This window comes from Scomber japonicus, chromosome 8 (genome assembly GCF_027409825.1).
Source record: "Scomber japonicus isolate fScoJap1 chromosome 8, fScoJap1.pri, whole genome shotgun sequence".
Taxonomy (NCBI): domain Eukaryota; kingdom Metazoa; phylum Chordata; class Actinopteri; order Scombriformes; family Scombridae; genus Scomber; species Scomber japonicus.
In genome coordinates, this window is record NC_070585.1 from 17,465,586 (window position 1) to 17,486,833 (window position 21,248).

Below are 21,248 nucleotides of genomic sequence, written 5' to 3' on the forward strand. Positions count from 1 at the left end.
GTGAAAATTGTCAAGGATTTTCCAAAGCGGCCAAAAATTGAAAAAAATGACAGGGCTGGTAGTGTCGAAAAAGACAAAAATAGGGAAGGGTAGGGGATTGTCCCAAAACTTGCTACAAGGGGCCAGAGGGGCGGCCTGAATGAAAAATGTGTAAAATCAAGCACCGTGAGGGCATTGTGTGAAAATTGTCAAGGATTTTCCAAAGCGGGCAAAAATTGAAAAAAACGACAGGGCCGGTAGTGTCGAAAAAGTCAAAAATGGGAAGGGTGGGGGATTGTCCCAAAACTTGCTACAAGGGGCCAGAGGGGCGGCCTGAATGAAAAATGTGTAAAATCAAGCACCGTGAAGACATTGTGTGAAAATTGTCAAGGATTTTCCAAAGCGGGCAAAAATTGAAAAAAATGACAGGGCCGGTAGTGTCGAAAAAGTCAAAAATGGGAAGGGTGGGGGATTGTCCCAAAACTTGCTACAAGGGGCCAGAGGGGCGGCCTGAATGAAAAATTTGTAAAATCAAGCACCGTGAGGGCATTGTGTGAAAATTGTGAAGGATTTTCCAAAGCGGCCAAAAATTGAAAAAATGACAGGGTCGGTAGTGTCGAAAAAGTCATAAATGGGAAGGGTGGGGGATTGTCCCAAAACTTGCTACAAGGGGCCAGAGGGGCGGCCTGAATGAAAAATGTGTAAAATCAAGCACCGTGAAGGCATTGTGTGAAAATTGTCAAAGATTTTCCAAAGCGGGCAAAAATTGAAAAAAATGACAGGGTCGGTAGTGTCGAAAAAGTCAAAAATGGGAAGGGTGGGGGATTGTCCCAAAACTTGCTACAAGGGGCCAGAGGGGCGGCCTGAATGAAAAATGTGTAAAATCAAGCACCGTGAAGGCATTGTGTGAAAATTGTCAAGGATTTTCCAAAGCGGGCAAAAATTGAAAAAAATAACAGGGCTGGTAGTGTCGAAAAAGTCAAAAATGGGAAGGGTGGGGGATTGTCCCAAAACTTGCTACAAGGGGCCAGAGGGGCGGCCTGAATGAAAAATGTGTAAAATCAAGCACCGTGAAGGCATTGTGTGAAAATTGTCAAGGATTTTCCATAGGGGGCAAAAATTGAAAAAAATGACAGGGCCGGTAGTGTCGAAAAAGTCAAAAATGGGAAGGGTGGGGGATTGTCCCAAAACTTGCTACAAGGGGCCAGAGGGGCGGCCTGAATTAAAGATGTGTAAAATCAAGCACTGTGAAGGCATTGTGTGAAAATTGTCAAGGATTTTCCAAAGCGGGCAAAAATTGAAAAAAATGACAGGGCCGGTAGTGTCGAAAAAGTCAAAAATGGGAAGGGTGGGGGATTGTCCCAAAACTTGCTACAAGGGGCCAGAGGGGCGGCCTGAATGAAAAATGTGTAAAATCAAGCACCGTGAGGGCATTGTGTGAAAATTGTGAAGGATTTTCCAAAGCGGGCAAAAATTGAAAAAAATGACAGGGCCGGTAGTGTTGAAAAAGTCAAAAATGGGAAGGGTGGGGGATTGTCCCAAAACTTGCTACAAGGGGCCAGAGGGGCGGCCTGAATGAAAAATGTGTAAAATCAAGCACCGTGAGGGCATTGTGTGAAAATTGTGAAGGATTTTCCAAATCGGGCAAAAATTGAAAAAAACGACAGGGCCGGTAGTGTCGAAAAAGTCAAAAATGGGAAGGGTGGGGGATTGTCCCAAAACTTGCTACAAGGGGCCAGAGGGGCGGCCTGAATGAAAAATGTGTAATATCAAGCACCATGAAGACATTGTGTGAAAATTGTGAAGGATTTTCCATAGGGGGCAAAAATTGAAAAAAATGACAGGGCCGGTAGTGTCGAAAAAGTCAAAAATAGGAAGGGTGGGGGATTGTCCCAAAACTTGCTACAAGGGGCCAGAGGGGCGGCCTGAATGAAAAATGTGTAAAATCAAGCACCGTGAGGGCATTGTGTGAAAATTGTGAAGGATTTTCCAAAGCGGGCAAAAATTGAAAAAAATGACAGGGCCGGTAGTGTTGAAAAAGTCAAAAATGGGAAGGGTGGGGGATTGTCCCAAAACTTGCTACAAGGGGCCAGAGGGGCGGCCTGAATGAAAAATGTGTAAAATCAAGCACCGTGAGGGCATTGTGTGAAAATTGTGAAGGATTTTCCAAATCGGGCAAAAATTGAAAAAAACGACAGGGCCGGTAGTGTCGAAAAAGTCAAAAATGGGAAGGGTGGGGGATTGTCCCAAAACTTGCTACAAGGGGCCAGAGGGGCGGCCTGAATGAAAAATGTGTAATATCAAGCACCATGAAGACATTGTGTGAAAATTGTGAAGGATTTTCCATAGGGGGCAAAAATTGAAAAAAATGACAGGGCCGGTAGTGTCGAAAAAGTCAAAAATAGGAAGGGTGGGGGATTGTCCCAAAACTTGCTACAAGGGGCCAGAGGGGCGGCCTGAATGAAAAATGTGTAAAATCAAGCACCGTGAAGGCATTGTGTGAAAATTGTCAAGGATTTTCCAAAGCGGGCAAAAATTGAAAAAGATGACAGGGCCGGTAGTGTCGAAAAAGTCAAAAATGGGAAGGGTGGGGGATTGTCCCAAAACTTGCTACAAGGGGCCAGAGGGGCGGGCTGATTGAAAAATGTGTAAAATCAAGCACCGTGAAGGCATTGTGTGAAAATTGTGAAGGATTTTCCATAGGGGTAAAAATTGAAAAAAATGACAGGGCTGGTAGTGTCGAAAAAGTCAAAAATGGGAAGGGTGGGGGATTGTCCCAAAACTTGCTACAAGGGGCCAGAGGGGCGGCCTGAATGAAAAATTTGTAAAATCAAGCACCGTGAAAACATTGTGTGAAAATTGTGAAGGATTTTCCATAGGGGGCAAAAATTGAAAAAAATGACAGGGCCGGTAGTGTCGAAAAAGTCAAAAATAGGAAGGGTGGGGGATTGTCCCAAAACTTGCTACAAGGGGCCAGAGGGGCGGCCTGAATGAAAAATGTGTAAAATCAAGCACCGTGAAGGCATTGTGTGAAAATTGTCAAGGATTTTCCAAAGCGGGCAAAAATTTTAAAGAATGACAGGGCCGGTAGTGTCGAAAAAGTCAAAAATGGGAAGGGTGGGGGATTGTCCCAAAACTTGCTACAAGGGGCCAGAGGGGCGGCCTGAATGAAAAATGTGTAAAATCAAGCACCGTGAAGACATTGTGTGAAAATTGTGAAGGATTTTCCATAGGGGGCAAAAATTGAAAAAAATGACAGGGCTGGTAGTGTCGAAAAAGTCAAAAATGGGGAAGGGTAGGGGATTGTCCCAAAACTTGCTACAAGGGGCCAGAGGGGCGGCCTGAATTAAAAGTGTGTAAAATCAAGCACTGTGAAGGCATTGTGTGAAAATTGTGAAGGATTTTCCAAAGCGGGCAAAAATTGAAAAAAATGACATGGCCGGTAGTGTCGAAAAAGTCAAAAATGGGAAGGGTGGGGGATTGTCCCAAAACTTGCTACAAGGGGCCAGAGGGGCGGCCTGAATGAAAAATGTGTAAAATCAAGCACCGTGAGGGCATTGTGTGAAAATTGTCAAGGATTTTCCAAAGCGGGCAAAAATTGAAAAAAATGACAGGGCCGGTAGTGTCGAAAAAGTCAAAAATAGGAAGGGTGGGGGATTGTCCCAAAACTTGCTACAAGGGGCCAGAGGGGCGGCCTGAATGAAAAATGTGTAAAATCAAGCACCGTGAAGGCATTGTGTGAAAATTGTCAAGGATTTTCCAAAGCGGGCAAAAATTTTAAAGAATGACAGGGCCGGTAGTGTCGAAAAAGTCAAAAATGGGAAGGGTGGGGGATTGTCCCAAAACTTGCTACAAGGGGCCAGAGGGGCGGCCTGAATGAAAAATGTGTAAAATCAAGCACCGTGAAGACATTGTGTGAAAATTGTGAAGGATTTTCCATAGGGGGCAAAAATTGAAAAAAATGACAGGGCTGGTAGTGTCGAAAAAGTCAAAAATGGGGAAGGGTAGGGGATTGTCCCAAAACTTGCTACAAGGGGCCAGAGGGGCGGCCTGAATTAAAAGTGTGTAAAATCAAGCACTGTGAAGGCATTGTGTGAAAATTGTGAAGGATTTTCCAAAGCGGGCAAAAATTGAAAAAAATGACATGGCCGGTAGTGTCGAAAAAGTCAAAAATGGGAAGGGTGGGGGATTGTCCCAAAACTTGCTACAAGGGGCCAGAGGGGCGGCCTGAATGAAAAATGTGTAAAATCAAGCACCGTGAGGGCATTGTGTGAAAATTGTGAAGGATTTTCCAAAGCGGCCAAAAATTGAAAAAAATGACAGGGCCGGTAGTGTCGAAAAAGTCAAAAATAGGAAGGGTGGGGGATTGTCCCAAAACTTGCTACAAGGGGCCAGAGGGGCGGCCTGAATGAAAAATGTGTAAAATCAAGCACCGTGAGGGCATTGTGTGAAAATTGTCAAGGATTTTCCAAAGCGGGCAAAAATTTTAAAGAATGACAGGGCCGGTAGTGTCGAAAAAGTCAAAAATAGGGAAGGGTGGGGGATTGTCCCAAAACTTGCTACAAGGGGCCAGAGGGGCGGCCTGAATGAAAAATGTGTAAAATCAAGCACCGTGAGGGCATTGTGTGAAAATTGTCAAGGATTTTCCAAAGCGGCCAAAAATTGAAAAAAATGACTGGGCCGGTAGTGTCGAAAAAGTCAAAAATAGGAAGGGTGGGGGATTGTCCCAAAACTTGCTACAAGGGGCCAGAGGGGCGGCCTGAATTAAAAGTGTGTAAAATCAAGCACTGTGAAGGCATTGTGTGAAAATTGTGAAGGATTTTCCAAAGCGGGCAAAAATTGAAAAAAATGACATGGCCGGTAGTGTCGAAAAAGTCAAAAATGGGAAGGGTGGGGGATTGTCCCAAAACTTGCTACAAGGGGCCAGAGGGGCGGCCTGAATGAAAAATGTGTAATATCAAGCACCGTGAAGACATTGTGTGAAAATTGTGAAGGATTTTCCATAGGGGGCAAAAATTGAAAAAAATGACAGGGCCGGTAGTGTCGAAAAAGTCAAAAATGGGAAGGGTGGGGGATTGTCCCAAAACTTGCTACAAGGGGCCAGAGGGGCGGCCTGAATGAAAAATGTGTAAAATCAAGCACCGTGAGGGCATTGTGTGAAAATTGTGAAGGATTTTCCAAAGCGGCCAAAAATGGAAAAAAATGACAGGGCCGGTAGTGTCGAAAAAGTCAAAAATGGGAAGGGTGGGGGATTGTCCCAAAACTTGCTACAAGGGGCCACAGGGGCGGCCTGAATGAAAAATTTGTAAAATCAAGCACCGTGAAGACATTGTGTGAAAATTGTGAAGGATTTTCCATAGGGGGCAAAAATTGAAAAAAATGACAGGGCCGGTAGTGTCGAAAAAGTCAAAAATAGGAAGGGTGGGGGATTGTCCCAAAACTTGCTACAAGGGGCCAGAGGGGCGGCCTGAATGAAAAATGTGTAAAATCAAGCACCGTGAAGGCATTGTGTGAAAATTGTCAAGGATTTTCCAAAGCGGGCAAAAATTTTAAAGAATGACAGGGCCGGTAGTGTCGAAAAAGTCAAAAATAGGGAAGGGTGGGGGATTGTCCCAAAACTTGCTACAAGGGGCCAGAGGGGCGGCCTGAATGAAAAATGTGTAAAATCAAGCACCGTGAGGGCATTGTGTGAAAATTGTCAAGGATTTTCCAAAGCGGGCAAAAATTGAAAAAAATGACAGGGCCGGTAGTGTCGAAAAAGTCAAAAATAGGAAGGGTGGGGGATTGTCCCAAAACTTGCTACAAGGGGCCAGAGGGGCGGCCTGAATTAAAAGTGTGTAAAATCAAGCACTGTGAAGGCATTGTGTGAAAATTGTGAAGGATTTTCCAAAGCGGGCAAAAATTGAAAAAAATTACATGGCCGGTAGTGTCGAAAAAGTCAAAAATGGGAAGGGTGGGGGATTGTCCCAAAACTTGCTACAAGGGGCCAGAGGGGCGGCCTGAATGAAAAATGTGTAAAATCAAGCACCGTGAAGGCATTGTGTGAAAATTGTCAAGGATTTTCCAAAGCGGGCAAAAATTGAAAAAAATGACAGGGTCGGTAGTGTCGAAAAAGTCAAAAATGGGAAGGGTGGGGGATTGTCCCAAAACTTGCTACAAGGGGCCAGAGGGGCGGCCTGAATGAAAAATGTGTAAATTCAAGCACTGTGAAGGCATTGTGTGAAAATTGTCAAGGATTTTCCAAAGCGGCCAAAAATTGAAAAAAATGACAGGGCCGGTAGTGTCGAAAAAGTCAAAAATAGGGAAGGGTGGGGGATTGTCCCAAAACTTGCTACAAGGGGCCAGAGGGGCGGCCTGAATGAAAAATGTGTAAAATCAAGCACCGTGAAGGCATTGTGTGAAAATTGTCAAGGATTTTCCAAAGCGGGCAAAAATTTTAAAAAATGACAGGGCCGGTAGTGTCGAAAAAGTCAAAAATAGGGAAGGGTGGGGGATTGTCCCAAAACTTGCTACAAGGGGCCAGAGGGGCGGCCTGAATGAAAAATGTGTAAAATCAAGCACCGTGAGGGCATTGTGTGAAAATTGTCAAGGATTTTCCAAAGCGGGCAAAAATTGAAAAAAATGACATGGCCGGTAGTGTCGAAAAAGTCAAAAATGGGAAGGGTGGGGGATTGTCCCAAAACTTGCTACAAGGGGCCAGAGGGGCGGCCTGAATGAAAAATGTGTAAAATCAAGCACCGTGAGGGCATTGTGTGAAAATTGTGAAGGATTTTCCAAAGCGGCCAAAAATTGAAAAAAATGACAGGGCCGGTAGTGTCGAAAAAGTCAAAAATAGGAAGGGTGGGGGATTGTCCCAAAACTTGCTACAAGGGGCCAGAGGGGCGGCCTGAATGAAAAATGTGTAAAATCAAGCACCGTGAGGGCATTGTGTGAAAATTGTCAAGGATTTTCCAAAGCGGGCAAAAATTTTAAAGAATGACAGGGCCGGTAGTGTCGAAAAAGTCAAAAATAGGGAAGGGTGGGGGATTTTCCCAAAACTTGCTACAAGGGGCCAGAGGGGCGGCCTGAATGAAAAATGTGTAAAATCAAGCACCGTGAGGGCATTGTGTGAAAATTGTCAAGGATTTTCCAAAGCGGCCAAAAATTGAAAAAAATGACAGGGCCGGTAGTGTCGAAAAAGTCAAAAATGGGAAGGGTGGGGGATTGTCCCAAAACTTGCTACAAGGGGCCAGAGGGGCGGCCTGAATGAAAAATGTGTAAAATCAAGCACCGTGAGGGCATTGTGTGAAAATTGTGAAGGATTTTCCAAAGCGGGCAAAAATTGAAAAAAACGACATGGCCGGTAGTGTCGAAAAAGTCAAAAATGGGAAGGGTGGGGGATTGTCCCAAAACTTGCTACAAGGGGCCAGAGGGGCGGCCTGAATGAAAAATGTGTAAAATCAAGCACCGTGAGGGCATTGTGTGAAAATTGTGAAGGATTTTCCAAAGCGGCCAAAAATGGAAAAAAATGACAGGGCCGGTAGTGTCGAAAAAGTCAAAAATGGGAAGGGTGGGGGATTGTCCCAAAACTTGCTACAAGGGGCCAGAGGGGCGGCCTGAATGAAAAATTTGTAAAATCAAGCACCGTGAAGACATTGTGTGAAAATTGTGAAGGATTTTCCATAGGGGGCAAAAATTGAAAAAAATGACAGGGCCGGTAGTGTCGAAAAAGTCAAAAATAGGAAGGGTGGGGGATTGTCCCAAAACTTGCTACAAGGGGCCAGAGGGGCGGCCTGAATGAAAAATGTGTAAAATCAAGCACCGTGAAGGCATTGTGTGAAAATTGTCAAGGATTTTCCAAAGCGGGCAAAAATTTTAAAGAATGACACGGCCGGTAGTGTCGAAAAAGTCAAAAATAGGGAAGGGTGGGGGATTGTCCCAAAACTTGCTACAAGGGGCCAGAGGGGCGGCCTGAATGAAAAATGTGTAAAATCAAGCACCGTGAGGGCATTGTGTGAAAATTGTCAAGGATTTTCCAAAGCGGCCAAAAATTGAAAAAAATGACAGGGCCGGTAGTGTCGAAAAAGTCAAAAATAGGAAGGGTGGGGGATTGTCCCAAAACTTGCTAAAAGGGGCCAGAGGGGCGGCCTGAATTAAAAGTGTGTAAAATCAAGCACTGTGAAGGCATTGTGTGAAAATTGTGAAGGATTTTCCAAAGCGGGCAAAAATTGAAAAAAATTACATGGCCGGTAGTGTCGAAAAAGTCAAAAATGGGAAGGGTGGGGGATTGTCCCAAAACTTGCTACAAGGGGCCAGAGGGGCGGCCTGAATTAAAAGTGTGTAAAATCAAGCACTGTGAAGGCATTGTGTGAAAATTGTGAAGGATTTTCCAAAGCGGGCAAAAATTGAAAAAAATGACATGGCCGGTAGTGTCGAAAAAGTCAAAAATGGGAAGGGTGGGGGATTGTCCCAAAACTTGCTACAAGGGGCCAGAGGGGCGGCCTGAATGAAAAATGTGTAAAATCAAGCACCGTGAGGGCATTGTGTGAAAATTGTGAAGGATTTTCCAAAGCGGGCAAAAATTGAAAAAAACGACATGGCCGGTAGTGTCGAAAAAGTCAAAAATGGGAAGGGTGGGGGATTGTCCCAAAACTTGCTACAAGGGGCCAGAGGGGCGGCCTGAATGAAAAATGTGTAAAATCAAGCACCGTGAGGGCATTGTGTGAAAATTGTGAAGGATTTTCCATAGGGGGCAAAAATTGAAAAAAATGACAGGGCCGGTAGTGTCGAAAAAGTCAAAAATGGGAAGGGTGGGGGATTGTCCCAAAACTTGCTACAAGGGGCCAGAGGGGCGGCCTGAATGAAAAATGTGTAAAATCAAGCACCGTGAGGGCATTGTGTGAAAATTGTGAAGGATTTTCCAAAGCGGGCAAAAATTGAAAAAAACGACATGGCCGGTAGTGTCGAAAAAGTCAAAAATGGGAAGGGTGGGGGATTGTCCCAAAACTTGCTACAAGGGGCCAGAGGGGCGGCCTGAATGAAAAATGTGTAAAATCAAGCACTGTGAAGGCATTGTGTGAAAATTGTCAAGGATTTTCCAAAGCGGGCAAAAATTGAAAAAAATGACAGGGCCGGTAGTGTCGAAAAAGTCAAAAATGGGAAGGGTGGGGGATTGTCCCAAAACTTGCTACAAGGGGCCAGAGGGGCGGCCTGAATGAAAAATGTGTAAAATCAAGCACCGTGAAGGCATTGTGTGAAAATTGTCAAGGATTTTCCAAAGCGGCCAAAAATTTAAAAAAATGACAGGGCCGGTAGTGTCGAAAAAGTCAAAAATAGGGAAGGGTAGGGGATTGTCCCAAAACTTGCTACAAGGGGCCAGAGGGGCGGCCTGAATGAAAAATGTGTAAAATCAAGCACCGTGAGGGCATTGTGTGAAAATTGTCAAGGATTTTCCAAAGCGGGCAAAAATTGAAAAAAACGACAGGGCCGGTAGTGTCGAAAAAGTCAAAAATGGGAAGGGTGGGGGATTGTCCCAAAACTTGCTACAAGGGGCCAGAGGGGCGGCCTGAATGAAAAATGTGTAAAATCAAGCACCGTGAGGGCATTGTGTGAAAATTGTGAAGGATTTTCCAAAGCGGCCAAAAATTGAAAAAGATGACAGGGCCGATAGTGTCGAAAAAGTCAAAAATGGGAAGGGTGGGGGATTGTCCCAAAACTTGCTACAAGGGGCCAGAGGGGCGGGCTGATTGAAAAATGTGTAAAATCAAGGACCGTGAAGGCATTGTGTGAAAATTGTCAAGGATTTTCTATAGGGGTAAAAATTGAAAAAAATGACAGGGCCGGTAGTGTCGAAAAAGTCAAAAATGGGAAGGGTGGGGGATTGTCCCAAAACTTGCTACAAGGGGCCAGAGGGGCGGCCTGAATGAAAAATGTGTAAAATCAAGCACCGTGAAGGCATTGTGTGAAAATTGTCAAGGATTTTCCATAGGGGGCAAAAACTGAAAAAAATGACAGGGTCGGTAGTGTCGAAAAAGTCAAAAATAGGAAGGGTGGGGGATTGTCCCAAAACTTGCTACAAGGGGCCAGAGGGGCGGCCTGAATGAAAAATGTGTAAAGTCAAGCACCGTGAGGGCATTGTGTGAAAATTGTCAAGGATATTCCAAAGCGGGCAAAAATTGAAAAAAACGACAGGGCCGGTAGTGTCGAAAAAGTCAAAAATGGGAAGGGTGGGGGATTGTCCCAAAACTTGCTACAAGGGGCCAGAGGGGCGGCCTGAATGAAAAATGTGTAAAATCAAGCACCGTGAAGGCATTGTGTGAAAATTGTCAAGGATTTTCCAAAGCGGGCAAAAATTGAAAAAAATGACAGGGCCGGTAGTGTTGAAAAAGTCAAAAATGGGAAGGGTGGGGGATTGTCCCAAAACTTGCTACAAGGGGCCAGAGGGGCGGCCTGAATGAAAAATGTGTAAAATCAAGCACCGTGAAGGCATTGTGTGAAAATTGTCAAGGATTTTCCAAAGCGGGCAAAAATTGAAAAAAATGACAGGGCCGGTAGTGTCGAAAAAGTCAAAAATAGGGAAGGGTAGGGGATTGTCCCAAAACTTGCTACAAGGGGCCAGAGGGGCGGCCTGAATGAAAAATTTATAAAATCAAGCACCGTGAGGGCATTGTGTGAAAGTTATGAAGGATTTTCCAAAGCGGCCAAAAATTGAAAAAAACGACAGGGCCGGTAGTGTCGAAAAAGTCAAAAATGGGAAGGGTGGGGGATTGTCCCAAAACTTGCTACAAGGGGCCAGAGGGGCGGCCTGAATTAAAAGTGTGTAAAATCAAGCACTGTGAAGGCATTGTGTGAAAATTGTGAAGGATTTTCCAAAGCGGCCAAAAATGGAAAAAAATGACAGGGCCGGTAGTGTCGAAAAAGTAAAAAATGGGAAGGGTGGGGGATTGTCCCAAAACTTGCTACAAGGGGCCAGAGGGGCGGCCTGAATGAAAAATGTGTAAAATCAAGCACCGTGAAGGGATTGTGTGAAAATTGTCAAGGATTTTCCAAAGCGGCCAAAAATTGAAAAAAATGACAGGGCCGGTAGTGTCGAAAAATTCAAAAATGGGAAGGGTGGGGGATTGTCCCAAAACTTGCTACAAGGGGCCACAGGGGCGGCCTGAATGAAAAATGTGTAAAATCAAGCACCGTGAGGGCATTGTGTGAAAATTGTGAAGGATTTTCCAAAGCGGCCAAAAATGGAAAAAAATGACAGGGCCGGTAGTGTCGAAAAAGTAAAAAATGGGAAGGGTGGGGGATTGTCCCAAAACTTGCTACAAGGGGCCAGAGGGGCGGCCTGAATGAAAAATGTGTAAAATCAAGCACCATGAAGGGATTGTGTGAAAATTGTCAAGGATTTTCCAAAGCGGCCAAAAATTGAAAAAAATGACAGGGCCGGTAGTGTCGAAAAAGTAAAAAATGGGAAGGGTGGGGGATTGTCCCAAAACTTGCTACAAGGGGCCACAGGGGCGGCCTGAATGAAAAATGTGTAAAATCAAGCACCGTGAGGGCATTGTGTGAAAATTGTGAAGGATTTTCCAAAGCGGCCAAAAATGGAAAAAAATGACAGGGCCGGTAGTGTCGAAAAAGTCAAAAATGGGAAGGGTGGGGGATTGTCCCAAAACTTGCTACAAGGGGCCAGAGGGGCGGCCTAAATGAAAAATGTGTAAAATCAAGCACCGTGAGGGCATTGTGTGAAAATTGTGAAGGATTTTCCTAAGCGGGCAAAAATTGAAAAAAATGACAGGGCCGGTAGTGTTGAAAAAGTAAAAAATGGGAAGGGTGGGGGATTGTCCCAAAACTTGCTACAAGGGGCCAGAGGGGCGGCCTGAATGAAAAATGTGTAAAATCAAGCACCGTGAAGGCATTGTGTGAAAATTGTCAAGGATTTTCCAAAGCGGGCAAAAATTGAAAAAAATGACAGGGCGGGTAGTGTTGAAAAAGTAAAAAATGGGAAGGGTGGGGGATTGTCCCAAAACTTGCTACAAGGGGCCAGAGGGGCGGCCTGAATGAAAAATGTGTAAAATCACGCACCGTGAGGGCATTCTGTGAAAATTGTGAAGGATTTTCCAAAGCGGCCAAAAATTGAAAAAAATGACAGGGCCGGTAGTGTCGAAAAAGTCAAAAATGGGAAGGGTGGGGGATTGTCCCAAAACTTGCTACAAGGGGCCAGAGGGGCGGCCTGAATGAAAAATGTGTAAAATCAAGCACCGTGAAGGCATTGTGTGAAAATTGTCAAGGATTTTCCAAAGCGGGCAAAAATTGAAAAAAATGACAGGGTCGGTAGTGTCGAAAACGTAAAAAATGGGAAGGGTGGGGGATTGTCCCAAAACTTGCTACAAGGGGCCAGAGGGGCGGCCTGAATGAAAAATGTGTAAAATCACGCACCGTGAGGGCATTGTGTGAAAATTGTGAAGGATTTTCCAAAGCGGCCAAAAATTGAAAAAAATGACAGGGCCGGTAGTGTCGAAAAAGTCAAAAATGGGAAGGGTGGGGGATTGTCCCAAAACTTGCTACAAGGGGCCAGAGGGGCGGCCTGAATGAAAAATGTGTAAAATCAAGCACCGTGAAGGCATTGTGTGAAAATTGTCAAGGATTTTCCAAAGCGGGCAAAAATTGAAAAAAATGACAGGGTCGGTAGTGTCGAAAACGTAAAAAATGGGAAGGGTGGGGGATTGTCCCAAAACTTGCTACAAGGGGCCAGAGGGGCGGCCTGAATGAAAAATGTGTAAAATCACGCACCGTGAGGGCATTCTGTGAAAATTGTGAAGGATTTTCCAAAGCGGCCAAAAATTGAAAAAAATGACAGGGCCGGTAGTGTCGAAAAAGTCAAAAATGGGAAGGGTGGGGGATTGTCCCAAAACTTGCTACAAGGGGCCACAGGGGCGGCCTGAATGAAAAATGTGTAAAATCAAGCACCGTGAGGGCATTGTGTGAAAATTGTCAAGGATTTTCCAAAGCGGGCAAAAATTGAAAAAAATGACAGGGTCGGTAGTGTCGAAAAAGTCAAAAATGGGAAGGGTGGGGGATTGTCCCAAAATTTGCTACAAGGGGCCAGAGGGGCGGCCTGAATGAAAAATGTGTAAAATCAAGCACCGTGAAGGCATTGTGTGAAAATTGTGAAGGATTTTCCATAGGGGGCAAAAATTGAAAAAAATGACAGGGTCGGTAGTGTCGAAAAAGTCAAAAATGGGAAGGGTGGGGGATTGTCCCAAAACTTGCTACAAGGGGCCAGAGGGGCGGCCTGAATGAAAAATGTGTAAAATCACGCACCGTGAGGGCATTCTGTGAAAATTGTGAAGGATTTTCCAAAGCGGCCAAAAATTGAAAAAAATGACAGGGCCGGTAGTGTCGAAAAAGTCAAAAATGGGAAGGGTGGGGGATTGTCCCAAAACTTGCTACAAGGGGCCAGAGGGGCGGCCTGAATGAAAAATGTGTAAAATCAAGCACCGTGAAGGCATTGTGTGAAAATTGTCAAGGATTTTCCTAAGCGGGAAAAATTGAAAAAAATGACAGGGCCGGTAGTGTCGAAAAAGTCAAAAATAGGAAGGGTGGGGGATTGTCCCAAAACTTGCTACAAGGGGCCAGAGGGGCGGCCTGAATGAAAAATGTGTAAAATCAAGCACCGTGAAGGCATTGTGTGAAAATTGTCAAGGATTTTCCAAAGCGGGCAAAAATTGAAAAAAATGACAGGGTCGGTAGTGTCGAAAAAGTCAAAAATGGGAAGGGTGGGGGATTGTCCCAAAACTTGCTACAAGGGGCCAGAGGGGCGGCCTGAATGAAAAATGTGTAAAATCACGCACCGTGAGGGCATTCTGTGAAAATTGTGAAGGATTTTCCAAAGCGGCCAAAAATTGAAAAAAATGACAGGGCCGGTAGTGTCGAAAAAGTCAAAAATGGGAAGGGTGGGGGATTGTCCCAAAACTTGCTACAAGGGGCCACAGGGGCGGCCTGAATGAAAAATGTGTAAAATCAAGCACCGTGAGGGCATTGTGTGAAAATTGTGAAGGATTTTCCAAAGCGGCCAAAAATGGAAAAAAATGACAGGGCCGGTAGTGTCGAAAAAGTCAAAAATGGGAAGGGTGGGGGATTGTCCCAAAACTTGCTACAAGGGGCCAGAGGGGCGGCCTGAATGAAAAATGTGTAAAATCAAGCACCGTGAGGGCATTGTGTGAAAATTGTGAAGGATTTTCCTAAGCGGGCAAAAATTGAAAAAAATGACAGGGCCGGTAGTGTTGAAAAAGTAAAAAATGGGAAGGGTGGGGGATTGTCCCAAAACTTGCTACAAGGGGCCACAGGGGCGGCCTGAATGAAAAATGTGTAAAATCAAGCACCGTGAGGGCATTGTGTGAAAATTGTGAAGGATTTTCCAAAGCGGCCAAAAATGGAAAAAAATGACAGGGCCGGTAGTGTCGAAAAAGTCAAAAATGGGAAGGGTGGGGGATTGTCCCAAAACTTGCTACAAGGGGCCAGAGGGGCGGCCTGAATGAAAAATGTGTAAAATCAAGCACCGTGAGGGCATTGTGTGAAAATTGTGAAGGATTTTCCTAAGCGGGCAAAAATTGAAAAAAATGACAGGGCCGGTAGTGTTGAAAAAGTAAAAAATGGGAAGGGTGGGGGATTGTCCCAAAACTTGCTACAAGGGGCCAGAGGGGCGGCCTGAATGAAAAATGTGTAAAATCAAGCACCGTGAAGGCATTGTGTGAAAATTGTCAAGGATTTTCCAAAGCGGGCAAAAATTGAAAAAAATGACAGGGCGGGTAGTGTTGAAAAAGTAAAAAATGGGAAGGGTGGGGGATTGTCCCAAAACTTGCTACAAGGGGCCAGAGGGGCGGCCTGAATGAAAAATGTGTAAAATCACGCACCGTGAGGGCATTCTGTGAAAATTGTGAAGGATTTTCCAAAGCGGCCAAAAATTGAAAAAAAATGACAGGGCCGGTAGTGTCGAAAAAGTCAAAAATGGGAAGGGTGGGGGATTGTCCCAAAACTTGCTACAAGGGGCCAGAGGGGCGGCCTGAATGAAAAATGTGTAAAATCAAGCACCGTGAAGGCATTGTGTGAAAATTGTCAAGGATTTTCCAAAGCGGCCAAAAATTGAAAAAAATGACAGGGCCGGTAGTGTCGAAAAAGTAAAAAATGGGAAGGGTGGGGGATTGTCCCAAAACTTGCTACAAGGGGCCACAGGGGCGGCCTGAATGAAAAATGTGTAAAATCAAGCACCGTGAGGGCATTGTGTGAAAATTGTGAAGGATTTTCCAAAGCGGCCAAAAATGGAAAAAAATGACAGGGCCGGTAGTGTCGAAAAAGTCAAAAATGGGAAGGGTGGGGGATTGTCCCAAAACTTGCTACAAGAGGCCAGAGGGGCGGCCTGAATGAAAAATGTGTAAAATCAAGCACCGTGAGGGCATTGTGTGAAAATTGTCAAGGATTTTCCAAAGCGGGCAAAAATTGAAAAAAATGACAGGGCGGGTAGTGTTGAAAAAGTAAAAAATGGGAAGGGTGGGGGATTGTCCCAAAACTTGCTACAAAGGGGCCAGAGGGGCGGCCTGAATGAAAAATGTGTAAAATCACGCACCGTGAGGGCATTCTGTGAAAATTGTGAAGGATTTTCCAAAGCGGCCAAAAATTGAAAAAAATGACAGGGCCGGTAGTGTCGAAAAAGTCAAAAATGGGAAGGGTGGGGGATTGTCCCAAAACTTGCTACAAGGGGCCAGAGGGGCGGCCTGAATGAAAAATGTGTAAAATCAAGCACCGTGAAGGCATTGTGTGAAAATTGTCAAGGATTTTCCAAAGCGGGCAAAAATTGAAAAAAATGACAGGGTCGGTAGTGTCGAAAAAGTAAAAAATGGGAAGGGTGGGGGATTGTCCCAAAACTTGCTACAAGGGGCCAGAGGGGCGGCCTGAATGAAAAATGTGTAAAATCACGCACCGTGAGGGCATTCTGTGAAAATTGTGAAGGATTTTCCAAAGCGGCCAAAAATTGAAAAAAATGACAGGGCCGGTAGTGTCGAAAAAGTCAAAAATGGGAAGGGTGGGGGATTGTCCCAAAACTTGCTACAAGGGGCCACAGGGGCGGCCTGAATGAAAAATGTGTAAAATCAAGCACCGTGAGGGCATTGTGTGAAAATTGTGAAGGATTTTCCAAAGCGGCCAAAAATGGAAAAAAATGACAGGGCCGGTAGTGTCGAAAAAGTCAAAAATGGGAAGGGTGGGGGATTGTCCCAAAACTTGCTACAAGGGGCCAGAGGGGCGGCCTGAATGAAAAATGTGTAAAATCAAGCACCGTGAGGGCATTGTGTGAAAATTGTGAAGGATTTTCCTAAGCGGGCAAAAATTGAAAAAAACGACAGGGCCGGTAGTGTTGAAAAAGTAAAAAATGGGAAGGGTGGGGGATTGTCCCAAAACTTGCTACAAGGGGCCAGAGGGGCGGCCTGAATGAAAAATTTATAAAATCAAGCACCGTGAGGGCATTGTGTGAAAATTATGAAGGATTTTCCAAAGCGGCCAAAAATTGAAAAAAACGACAGGGTCGGTAGTGTCGAAAAAGTCAAAAATGGGAAGGGTGGGGGATTGTCCCAAAACTTGCTACAAGGGGCCAGAGGGGCGGCCTGAATGAAAAATGTGTAAAATCAAGCACCGTGAAGGCATTGTGTGAAAATTGTCAAGGATTTTCCTAAGCGGGAAAAATTGAAAAAAATGACAGGGCCGGTAGTGTCGAAAAAGTCAAAAATGGGAAGGGTGGGGGATTGTCCCAAAACTTGCTACAAGGGGCCACAGGGGCGGCCTGAATGAAAAATGTGTAAAAACAAAGCACCGTGAGGGCATTGTGTGAAAATTGTGAAGGATTTTCCAAAGCGGCCAAAAATGGAAAAAAATGACAGGGCCGGTAGTGTCGAAAAAGTAAAAAATGGGAAGGGTGGGGGATTGTCCCAAAACTTGCTACAAGGGGCCAGAGGGGCGGCCTGAATGAAAAATGTGTAAAATCAAGCACCGTGAAGGCATTGTGTGAAAATTGTCAAGGATTTTCCTAAGCGGGAAAAATTGAAAAAAATGACAGGGCCGGTAGTGTCGAAAAATTCAAAAATGGGAAGGGTGGGGGATTGTCCCAAAACTTGCTACAAGGGGCCAGAGGGGCGGCCTGAATGAAAAATGTGTAAAATCAAGCACCGTGAAGGCATTGTGTGAAAATTGTCAAGGATTTTCCAAAGCGGGCAAAAATTGAAAAAAATGACAGGGTCGGTAGTGTCGAAAAAGTAAAAAATGGGAAGGGTGGGGGATTGTCCCAAAACTTGCTACAAGGGGCCAGAGGGGCGGCCTGAATGAAAAATGTGTAAAATCACGCACCGTGAGGGCATTCTGTGAAAATTGTGAAGGATTTTCCAAAGCGGCCAAAAATGGAAAAAAATGACAGGGCCGGTAGTGTCAAAAAAGTCAAAAATGGGAAGGGTGGGGGATTGTCCCAAAACTTGCTACAAGGGGCCACAGGGGCGGCCTGAATGAAAAATGTGTAAAATCAAGCACCGTGAGGGCATTGTGTGAAAATTGTGAAGGATTTTCCAAAGCGGCCAAAAATGGAAAAAAATGACAGGGCCGGTAGTGTCGAAAAAGTCAAAAATGGGAAGGGTGGGGGATTGTCCCAAAACTTGCTACAAGGGGCCAGAGGGGCGGCCTGAATGAAAAATGTGTAAAATCAAGCACCGTGAGGGCATTGTGTGAAAATTGTGAAGGATTTTCCTAAGCGGGCAAAAATTGAAAAAAATGACAGGGCCGGTAGTGTTGAAAAAGTAAAAAATGGGAAGGGTGGGGGATTGTCCCAAAACTTGCTACAAGGGGCCACAGGGGCGGCCTGAATGAAAAATGTGTAAAATCAAGCACCGTGAGGGCATTGTGTGAAAATTGTGAAGGATTTTCCAAAGCGGCCAAAAATGGAAAAAAATGACAGGGCCGGTAGTGTCGAAAAAGTCAAAATGGGAAGGGTGGGGGATTGTCCCAAAACTTGCTACAAGGGGCCAGAGGGGCGGCCTGAATGAAAAATGTGTAAAATCAAGCACCGTGAGGGCATTGTGTGAAAATTGTGAAGGATTTTCCTAAGCGGGCAAAAATTGAAAAAAATGACAGGGCCGGTAGTGTTGAAAAAGTAAAAAATGGGAAGGGTGGGGGATTGTCCCAAAACTTGCTACAAGGGGCCAGAGGGGCGGCCTGAATGAAAAATGTGTAAAATCAAGCACCGTGAAGGCATTGTGTGAAAATTGTCAAGGATTTTCCAAAGCGGGCAAAAATTGAAAAAAATGACAGGGCGGGTAGTGTTGAAAAAGTAAAAAATGGGAAGGGTGGGGGATTGTCCCAAAACTTGCTACAAGGGGCCAGAGGGGCGGCCTGAATGAAAAATGTGTAAAATCACGCACCGTGAGGGCATTCTGTGAAAATTGTGAAGGATTTTCCAAAGCGGCCAAAAATTGAAAAAAATGACAGGGCCGGTAGTGTCGAAAAAGTCAAAAATGGGAAGGGTGGGGGATTGTCCCAAAACTTGCTACAAGGGGCCAGAGGGGCGGCCTGAATGAAAAATGTGTAAAATCAAGCACCGTGAAGGCATTGTGTGAAAATTGTCAAGGATTTTCCAAAGCGGCCAAAAATTGAAAAAAATGACAGGGCCGGTAGTGTCGAAAAAGTCAAAAATGGGAAGGGTGGGGGATTGTCCCAAAACTTGCTACAAGGGGCCAGAGGGGCGGCCTGAATGAAAAATGTGTAAAATCAAGCACCGTGAGGGCATTGTGTGAAAATTGTGAAGGATTTTCCTAAGCGGGCAAAAATTGAAAAAAATGACAGGGCCGGTAGTGTTGAAAAAGTAAAAAATGGGAAGGGTGGGGGATTGTCCCAAAACTTGCTACAAGGGGCCAGAGGGGCGGCCTGAATGAAAAATGTGTAAAATCAAGCACCGTGAAGGCATTGTGTGAAAATTGTCAAGGATTTTCCAAAGCGGGCAAAAATTGAAAAAAATGACAGGGCGGGTAGTGTTGAAAAAGTAAAAAATGGGAAGGGTGGGGGATTGTCCCAAAACTTGCTACAAGGGGCCAGAGGGGCGGCCTGAATGAAAAATGTGTAAAATCACGCACCGTGAGGGCATTCTGTGAAAATTGTGAAGGATTTTCCAAAGCGGCCAAAAATTGAAAAAAATGACAGGGCCGGTAGTGTCGAAAAAGTCAAAAATGGGAAGGGTGGGGGATTGTCCCAAAACTTGCTACAAGGGGCCAGAGGGGCGGCCTGAATGAAAAATGTGTAAAATCAAGAACCGTGAAGGCATTGTGTGAAAATTGTCAAGGATTTTCCAAAGCGGGCAAAAATTGAAAAAAATGACAGGGTCGGTAGTGTCGAAAAAGTAAAAAATGGGAAGGGTGGGGGATTGTCCCAAAACTTGCTACAAGGGGCCAGAGGGGCGGCCTGAATGAAAAATGTGTAAAATCACGCACCGTGAGGGCATTCTGTGAAAATTGTGAAGGATTTTCCAAAGCGGCCAAAAATTGAAAAAAATGACAGGGCCGGTAGTGTCGAAAAAGTCAAAAATGGGAAGGGTGGGGGATTGTCCCAAAACTTGCTACAAGGGGCCACAGGGGCGGCCTGAATGAAAAATGTGTAAAATCAAGCACCGTGAGGGCATTGTGTGAAAATTGTGAAGGATTTTCCAAAGCGGCCAAAAATGGAAAAAAATGACAGGGCCGGTAGTGTCGAAAAAGTCAAAAATGGGAAGGGTGGGGGATTGTCCCAAAACTTGCTACAAGGGGCCAGAGGGGCGGCCTGAATGAAAAATGTGTCAAATCAAGCACCGTGAGGGCATTGTGTGAAAATTGTGAAGGATTTTCCTAAGCGGGCAAAAATTGAAAAAAATGACAGGGCCGGTAGTGTTGAAAAAGTAAAAAATGGGAAGGGTGGGGGATTGTCCCAAAACTTGCTACAAGGGGCCAGAGGGGCGGCCTGAATGAAAAATGTGTAAAATCAAGCACCGTGAAGGCATTGTGTGAAAATTGTCAAGGATTTTCCAAAGCGGGCAAAAATTGAAAAAATGACAGGGCGGGTAGTGTTGAAAAAGTAAAAAATGGGAAGGGTGGGGGATTGTCCCAAAACTTGCTACAAGGGGCCAGAGGGGCGGCCTGAATGAAAAATGTGTAAAATCACGCACCGTGAGGGCATTCTGTGAAAATTGTGAAGGATTTTCCAAAGCGGCCAAAAATTGAAAAAAATGACAGGGCCGGTAGTGTCGAAAAAGTAAAAAATGGGAAGGGTGGGGGATTGTCCCAAAACTTGCTACAAGGGGCCAGAGGGGCGGCCTGAATGAAAAATGTGTAAAATCAAGCACCGTGAAGGCATTGTGTGAAAATTGTCAAGGATTTTCCAAAGCGGCCAAAAATTGAAAAAAATGACAGGGCCGGTAGTGTCGAAAAAGTAAAAAATGGGAAGGGTGGGGGATTGTCCCAAAACTTGCTACAAGGGGCCACAGGGGCGGCCTGAATGAAAAATGTGTAAAATCAAGCACCGTGAGGGCATTGTGTGAAAATTGTGAAGGATTTTCCAAAGCGGCCAAAAATGGAAAAAAATGACAGGGCCGGTAGTGTCGAAAAAGTCAAAAATGGGAAGGGTGGGGGATTGTCCCAAAACTTGCTACAAGGGGCCAGAGGGGCGGCCTGAATGAAAAATGTGTAAAATCAAGCACCGTGAGGGCATTGTGTGAAAATTGTGAAGGATTTTCCAAAGCGGGCAAAAATTGAAAAAAATGACAGGGCCGGTAGTGTCGAAAAAGTCAAAAATGGGAAGGGTGGGGGATTGTCCCAAAACTTGCTACAAGGGGCCAGAGGGGCGGCCTGAATGAAAAATGTGTAAAATCAAGCACCGTGAGGGCATTGTGTGAAAATTGTCAAGGATTTTCCAAAGCGGGCAAAAATTGAAAAAAATGACAGGGTCGGTAGTGTCGAAAAAGTCAAAAATGGGAAGGGTGGGGGATTGTCCCAAAATTTGCTACAAGGGGCCAGAGGGGCGGCCTGAATGAAAAATGTGTAAAATCAAGCACCGTGAAGGCATTGTGTGAAAATTGTGAAGGATTTTCCATAGGGGGCAAAAATTGAAAAAAATGACAGGGTCGGTAGTGTCGAAAAAGTCAAAAATGGGAAGGGTGGGGGATTGTCCCAAAACTTGCTACAAGGGGCCAGAGGGGCGGCCTGAATGAAAAATTTATAAAATCAAGCACCGTGAGGGCATTGTGT